General features: G+C 40.4%; 1 long non-coding RNA gene across 1 annotated transcript; it reads left to right on the top strand.

Moving 5' to 3' along the window:
* The first annotated feature begins 469 nt into the window (after positions 1-469).
* Positions 470-2,366, top strand: LOC127078623 (uncharacterized). The gene is made up of 2 exons (XR_007787862.1): positions 470-1,610; positions 1,949-2,366. It is a non-coding gene; the product is annotated as an uncharacterized LOC127078623 (long non-coding RNA).
* Positions 2,367-7,600: the final 5,234 nt, after the last annotated feature.

Raw genomic sequence — 7,600 nt, 5'->3', positions numbered from 1 at the left:
TTGTGTTCGAAGCATTCAGAAAGAGTGTAGGAAAGCTCCAGTCTCATCCCTTCTTTATCGCTTAAGGCTCGTGACGTACGATCCTAATCGCCATTTATTATGTTTTTGAATTTGATTTGGAAAAAGCCGCTTGACGTTGGATCAAGGGTTTGTTTATTGAATTTGATTTTAGAAAATGACCGCTTGACGTTGGATCAAGGGTTTGATTATTGGTTGTGAAAGAGTGAGCGTTCCTAATGCCTAAGGAGTAGCTATAAAGTAATAAAAGAAAGCAAGTAAATGCGTACATCGGAGAGGGGAGGGGGGTACATGTAAAGTACAACGGAGTGCGAAAATAAAATCATTCAAATGAAAGTTGATTCTAAAATCTAAACTCTATCTAAACATGAATTAAAACCAAGGCTAACCACATGAGAAATAATAGCTAGGTTAATTGGAAAATTCTACAAGTCCTAGAACTAAGGGAGCATACAAAATTAACCTATTTTTATCACTAGGGGTAAAATTGTCCTTTTACAAATTATGGTTAATATTGAATTATTTCCATTTCATGTAAATCCTAATTAAAAACAATTAAATCTAAAACTAAAGTTAATATCTCTAAAAATATTTTTGATATATTATAATCCTAAAATTATTTACTTCTAATAATATCCTATTAAAATCTATACCTAATTAAAATTCTAAAAAGGCTAATTATCTTTATTATTCCTAATGTTTTTAATAACATTTCTAATGATATTTACCTAATTAACTCTAAAATTCTGGAATTAAGCTATTTATCTCAACTACTAAAACTCACATGTTCTAACTATTCCAATTAAGAAATAAAACAGAAGAATGGAACCGGGCCTGTGTGAATGGTTAGAGCAAGGGCAAGTCGATAGGGTGCATTGGCCATGGGAGGTGTGTGAATAGCATTTTAGTGGGCCTAAAGGGGATTTTGTCCAAATCGAGCCATGACCCAATGACTAAGCGCTCATAACACTGGCCGAAAGCGCTTACGTAGATAAGTCGCTTATGTGGATAGGCCACGAAACCAAATCACGGTGAAAAGCGCTTATCAGAAAAAGCCGAAGTGAACATCACGATTCTCATCGCCGTTCACGCACCCGTGTTCATGGATTCGCGTTCTTGGCTGGCATTCGACATCATACATGGAAGTTCTTCAGAGATTCAAGTCATCAGCTCAAATATCATGTAATCAACAAAAGAAAATTCTCACCTCGAGTTGATGCGCGATGGGTCAAGGCGGAACGCACGCGATGCTTCTTCGCGATGTGAGGTTATCTATTCCGAGATTCAAACGAGTTGCTCCTCCACAGACAAAAAAGAATCGGAGAGAAGAGAATTGATTACCGGCTTGCTATGATACGACGGTTCGAGCGATGATCCTTCGACCTCCGGCGACACCGTTGACGTCCGTTGTCGATACGTTTTCTTCACGGTGAATTTTCGTTCTGTACCTTGATTGAGGGAAACTGGAGAATTAAGGTCGAATGTTGATTGGTGACAGATGGAGAAAACGAGTCCGCGATGATGGACCGAAAAATCCGTTGCAAGTGCGGAACGTGAAATCTGGTATGGCCAAGCCTCGATGCGATCTTCAGGTATGCTTCACGCGGTTTACTTCTCTTCAATGTTCTTCTTCAATATCTCCTTTTCTCCTTCTGCTCTCCGTTTCCGTTATTCCTCTGGCTCATTCTGTCCTGAGATGCGAGGGAGGGAGTTTGTGCACGGTGGAGAATGGGATATGTACGGTGGCTCTGTTATAGTTTCTCTCTTAATTTTGTGCCGGAAAAAAACTGCCCCCAATCTCTTAGAACTTGCCGCTATTTATAATGATGAAAGGGTGAAGATTAGAAGTAGTTAGGAAGTTGTTAGAAAAATTATGTTATGGATTTTGCCTTTCAGTTATGATTCGGTTCTGTTATCGTTTTTTATGCAGGAACTTTTTTTATGCAGGTTATTGGTAGCTTTTGTTTGCAGCTGGCTGTATCTCGCTTGCATTTTGCAGCGTTTGGATGGAGTTGTGGCTTAATGGTGCGGCTTGGCTTCGCAGCTTGGAGTTCTGTTTTGGCGGTCGAAGCGTTATGTTGCAATTAACAACCATTGTTGTAGTTAGCTGCGCTTGCTGAAGCAGCTTCTTGGAAGTGGCTTTGAGTTGGATTTTTCATGTTGACATTGTTTATCATTTTGTATCATGGCCCACACTTTTCCACACCCACCTTTTGTGCCACTACTTCACCTGCAAGTAGCTTCTTCAATTTCCTTTCATTGGCTTATAGATTTGGATAAGTGGATATGTATTGGATTAATGAAAGTAGATATGGTTTTAATGAAAATGGATAATGGTTTTGGGTAAATTGGATTCAATTGGATTTATGGAATGGACAATGGTTTGGGTAAATTGAATTTGGGGTTAAAATGAATTGGGTAATGAAAGTGGTTAAATGGATAAAAAATGGATTTTTGTTGGATATTTGGAATTGGTTAATGGTAAATGAAAAAGGATTTAGAAAAATGGTTTAATGGATTAAATGAATGGATTTTCTAAATGGATATATAAAAGAAATTGGATTTGGATGAATGGTTAATGGACTTAGAATTTGTAAATTGGATAATACCAAAAAACATGAGTGGTTCAATGGGCTTAAAGAAAAAACAATGGAATGGGCTCAATGCAAAAATGATCAAATTTTCCACAACCAACTCGACTTTTCAATAATCCATTCGGATCGTCCAACTCAACCTGAACTTCTAAAATTATTTCGAAAAAAAGCGAAATGATTTATAAAACCAAATTTATTTTCAAAGATCAGATCTAACCTCAAAATCAACTTAAACTTCAAAAGTTAATTTGAAATTGAAATCAATACGACATTAGAATTAATCAGAACAAATATTATGACACGACGCCACAATGATGACTGCATATGCAACGGACTGATGCGACTTGTAAATTGGATTGGACCATGCTTATTCAATGAAATGACTGGATGGGGATGATGTGCAAATGTTTGGGGTTAGTGACCTATATGATTATATGAAGAGTAGGGCGAATTTTGGGGTATGACAGCTGCCCCTATTTAATCTTCTCGGACCTGAATGTATGGATGGCAATGACTTCCAGACAATCAAGGTAGGAGAGGATTAAATACTAGAATAACAGGAAATTTTTCCGCCATGAACAAATGGAAAGCAACGTGAAGATAGGTCACAAGGAGGTTTTCTTCACTGGGATATATGGGAGAACAAACATGTCTTTGCGTATGTCAGTTGTTGGGAATCGGGATGTTATTTGGTAAATGGATATGTCAGGGGTTAGATATGCATGACATATGCAGTATGCTAATGCAATATGATTGATTATTTTCTCCATTTTGTCTCTACTAACAAGTTTTTTTTGAAGGCACCGAGAAAGAATTTTCTGATGGGGGATATCTCCTTGGTAATTGTTCTCTTTTGGAATCATGAAATGATTCTCCACACAAATCCTAGGATTCGGGATGGCAGATGACCTTACTGAGGACGACAGTAGGCGAATGGAAGGTAAATTGTTAATCGACAACTCTGAGGTTGGGGACAAAAGCAAAAACAACACTGATTGCTGGGGGATTGAAACGTCCTGACCTCAATATTGCGACTGGGGCAAAAATGGACATTCTGAACTCCGCGGTTGGAGACAAATCGCGACCAACGTTGGTTATGGGACTGGAGACCGGGTAAGCATCAACTCTGAGGTCGGGTTTGCAGACGAACATCAACTCTAAGGTCGGGAACAAAGGTAGTAGGCGTCAACTCGGAGGTTGGGTTTGCAAATATCAACTCTGAGGTTGGAGAATAAGAAAATGATACAACAACTCGAAAGTTGGGAAAAAGGTAGCCATTCCGCTCTGAGGTTGGGGATAAAAGGTAGTCGTCAACTCTAAGGTTGGAAAATGACAGTCGTTCAACTCTGAGGCTGAAGAAAGATAACTATTCAGTTCTAAGGCTGGGGAATAAGGAGACATACAACTCTGAGGTTGGGGGTAACACGACACATTCACTCTGAAGTGTAAAAAGGTAGGTACTCAACTCTGAGGTCAACAAAAGGTGATCGTCAACCCTAAGGTTGGGAAAAAGTAGGTCCTAAGCTTTGAGGCTTGAAAGAGATACACCGACTCCGAAGTTGAAAAAATGTAACTTCCCAACTCTGAGGCCGGGAGCGAAAAATGGTAAACGTCAACTTTGAGGTTGGAAACAAGCAGATACTCAACTCTGAGATTGGGAGAATAAACGGTAAACAACAACTCTGACAACAACTCTGACAACAACTCTGAGGTTGGAAAAGGAATGACAACTCTGAGGTCGAGATAAGGAAAGGCAACATACAACTCTGAGGTTGGGGTGATACGATAAGCAACGGCAATTATGAGGTTGAAAAGGGCGACAACACTGAGGTTGGAAAAGGGACGACAACATTGTGGTTGGCAACACCGCGGTTGGAAAAAGGGACGACAACACTGTGGTTGGAAAAATGGGCTACAACACTGCGGTTGGAAAAAGGGATGACAACACTGTGGTTTGCAACACTGCGGTTGGAAAAAGGGACGACAACACTGTGGTTGGAAAAAGGGACGAAAACATTGTGGTTGAAAAAAGGGAAGACAACACTGTGGTTGGAAAAAAGGAAACATTCAACTCCGAGGTTCGAAAGGGGAAACACACAAATCTGAGGTCGATATGAAAGGGATAGTCGACAGCTCTGAGGTTGGGAACAAGAGAAATAGACAACAACTCCGAGATTGAGTATATGATAGTCTCTCAGCTCTGGGGTTAGAGGTAATGGAATCTAAAACTGAGTAAAGGGTGATTATCTACAACTCTGCGGTTGGGGAAGAGATATCAACACCGACGGGTATCGAAAAAAATGATAGACACTAACGAGCGAAGGGAGATCAATACTGACGGGTATTAAAAAAAAGTGATAGACACTGACGATTACTGCTTGATTGGTCTTTCAAATTTGAGAGATAGGGGTTTTGCCAATGAGAATTGGACTTTGCAAGATTTTTGCCAAACAAGGTCTGGGCTTTGGCAGGCTATGTCAATTGGGCACTTTGCTGTAGATACGAAAACCTCAAGGGGTCCCACAAGCACAACGATGGGGATGAAGTTTTCGAAATATGGCTACCCTTCCCGGGACTCACCAAACCTACATTGGGTATTTTGAAACAAATCAAAAGGCAAAGTCTTGACACAGGCAACCCTTCTCGTGCGAAAGTCGACGAGGGGGAGACGTGATTTCGTGCACCAAGCAACGAAATAAACTCACGAAAGGAGAGTTATCTCGATGAAATCATCTCCATGAAGGAGGCAACAGGCTTACGACAGGTAAGCAAAAAAGGAATGACTTCGAACAATCCTGCCGGGGTTGCCAACTAAGAGCTTTACAAAAGTCAAAAAGGTCATTTATTTGCTATTTTGTAATGCCAACGGGGTGGATTATGGAAAGATGCCAACGAAAATGGGTAGTTGAATAGTGCCAAGAGAGCTTTGGGCCTGATTCTTCCTTGTTAGAGAGATTTGTGCTATGTTGGATGATATGTATGATATGAATTATGCATGACGGATTGATGCAATGATATGAGGGTCTACGGATGCCCCAATCTTGGGTATGATGCAATGAATGATGAGGAAGTTTGATTGAGTTGCAAGGCTTCTGATTTGGAGGGTCGGTTCCGTCTCGCATGACTTCCCGACATCCGACTTCTTGATATTGTTGGGGGATGGATCTGACGTAGATCTTTGGATGCCCCAGGCTGGATCCGGAAATGCTGTCCCAGGTAGGGAGAGAACCTTTCTCTCTTTGGATCGTCTTGCCCTAAGTTGTTGGGTATCTGCAAGGATTGCCCCAATCACTAGGTAGGAAGCAACTTCATCATGGATTGTCACCATCGGATCTGCCCTAGTGTCTGGGAACTGCATTCCTCTGATTAACTATTTCATGGAGATTGACTTCTTGTACTCTTGGGGTGGCTTACCCCAGTACGAGCCTTGAAGTAACTTTGCCTTTGGTTGGCTGATTTTTGAGGGAATGCCCCTGATTCACTGATCTTCAGAGAGATTGATTGAATCTCGACTTGAATACTTCAGGTTGACTGAATCTTGTAGAGATTTCTCGATGTGACTGCCTCGGATCGACGAGATCTCGAAGTTGTTTGTCTTTCTGCTTGACAGAGTCTTTAGACATTCTGACTGACGTGATCAAAAGAGAAGTGGCTTGCCCCTGCTCAACGGAGATCTCAGGCGTTATGCGCTTTGGAATCATCAGGTTCCTCAATTCACGCTCATTGTGGCGAATCTCTCGATGTCAGATGCTTACTCACGAGTAAGACAAGTCCATTTTTGAAATGATAATGCAATGTCATTTTTATGCAGTTTTGAAATCCAAACATGCTCACTGAAATTCTGACATTTAATGAATGCATCATTGATAACGAATGTCACATATCAATATCAACACATATGAGTAAATTGATGAGGAGACAGTTTTAACACGATCGTTCTGACTATAGTACGCCTTCAAAATAAACCTTTGCTTCAATTAGGTCTTTTGAAGGTTGTAACGTGGTCTGGTTCATAATTTTTAGAAAGAAAGGATATAAGGCTCGAACCTATCCTAACCCACCCGCTCTTCGTGATGTTCTCCAGCCCTACGTTCAGCTAGTTTGAAACAAGCGTTCTTCTTCCAAAAGGGATTTAGGAGTGATGGTTAATGAACCCGGAAGGTTTTTGGTATGGCGGTCATGCACCCTCTGTTTGGTTTGGGGCCACACGAATTTGTTCTTGCTGAGGATTTTCTTTTGATTCCTCTTATGCGAATTTGTTTTTTCATTTCCCTACTTTTGTTGGATTGGTTCATATTTACAATCCACAGGGATGCCCTAATTTTTGCCTAAGCCACTCGTTTTCGAGTTTTTGACTTAGCGGGCTTTCTTTCTTCTTTTTGTTTTTGTTTTCTTTCTTTGTTTCTTTTTGCTGAAACAAATCGTGTGACGTCTGCCCATTGATTTGAATGGGTTGTGACCGCCTCGTGCCTCTGTGGGTGAGGGACAACCGTTTGGAATTTGGTGGTTTCCGACCTCTTATGAGGGATAAGACACGGTTGATCCTCAACTGGGACACTCCTCTTTCGAAGTTTGAACGCTTGGTCAAACTAACTGACGACTACCCCGCCCTGGTTTGAGATTGAAGGTTTTATATTTAAGAAATAAACTCCTACTTCTTGGCTCAAAGGGGTTAACTAGGGACTATCTTCCTTATATCTCCGTTGTTTGGGGATTTGAAACAATGCCTTACATCATCAACACAGTTTTATTCAAAAGCGTACGAGCAGTGAATTCGTTTCGTGTTTTTAATTACATCATCCTCCTTCAAAAACCAACATTTGAATATTGACAAGATAAAGTATGAGTGGACACGAATGGATTTATTCAAAACATGCATATTCATTTCAATGTCATTATTATTCAAAAACAAACGAGTTTATTACAAATGACTGTTACAAATGAAAAACAAGAAAATCACACATGAACATGATTGAACCAGAGATTGC

This window comes from Lathyrus oleraceus, chromosome 1 (assembly GCF_024323335.1).
Source record: "Lathyrus oleraceus cultivar Zhongwan6 chromosome 1, CAAS_Psat_ZW6_1.0, whole genome shotgun sequence".
Lineage (NCBI taxonomy): Eukaryota > Viridiplantae > Streptophyta > Magnoliopsida > Fabales > Fabaceae > Lathyrus > Lathyrus oleraceus.
The sequence above is the reverse complement of the archived record's forward strand: the minus strand, read 5'-3'. Positions and strand labels throughout refer to the sequence as shown.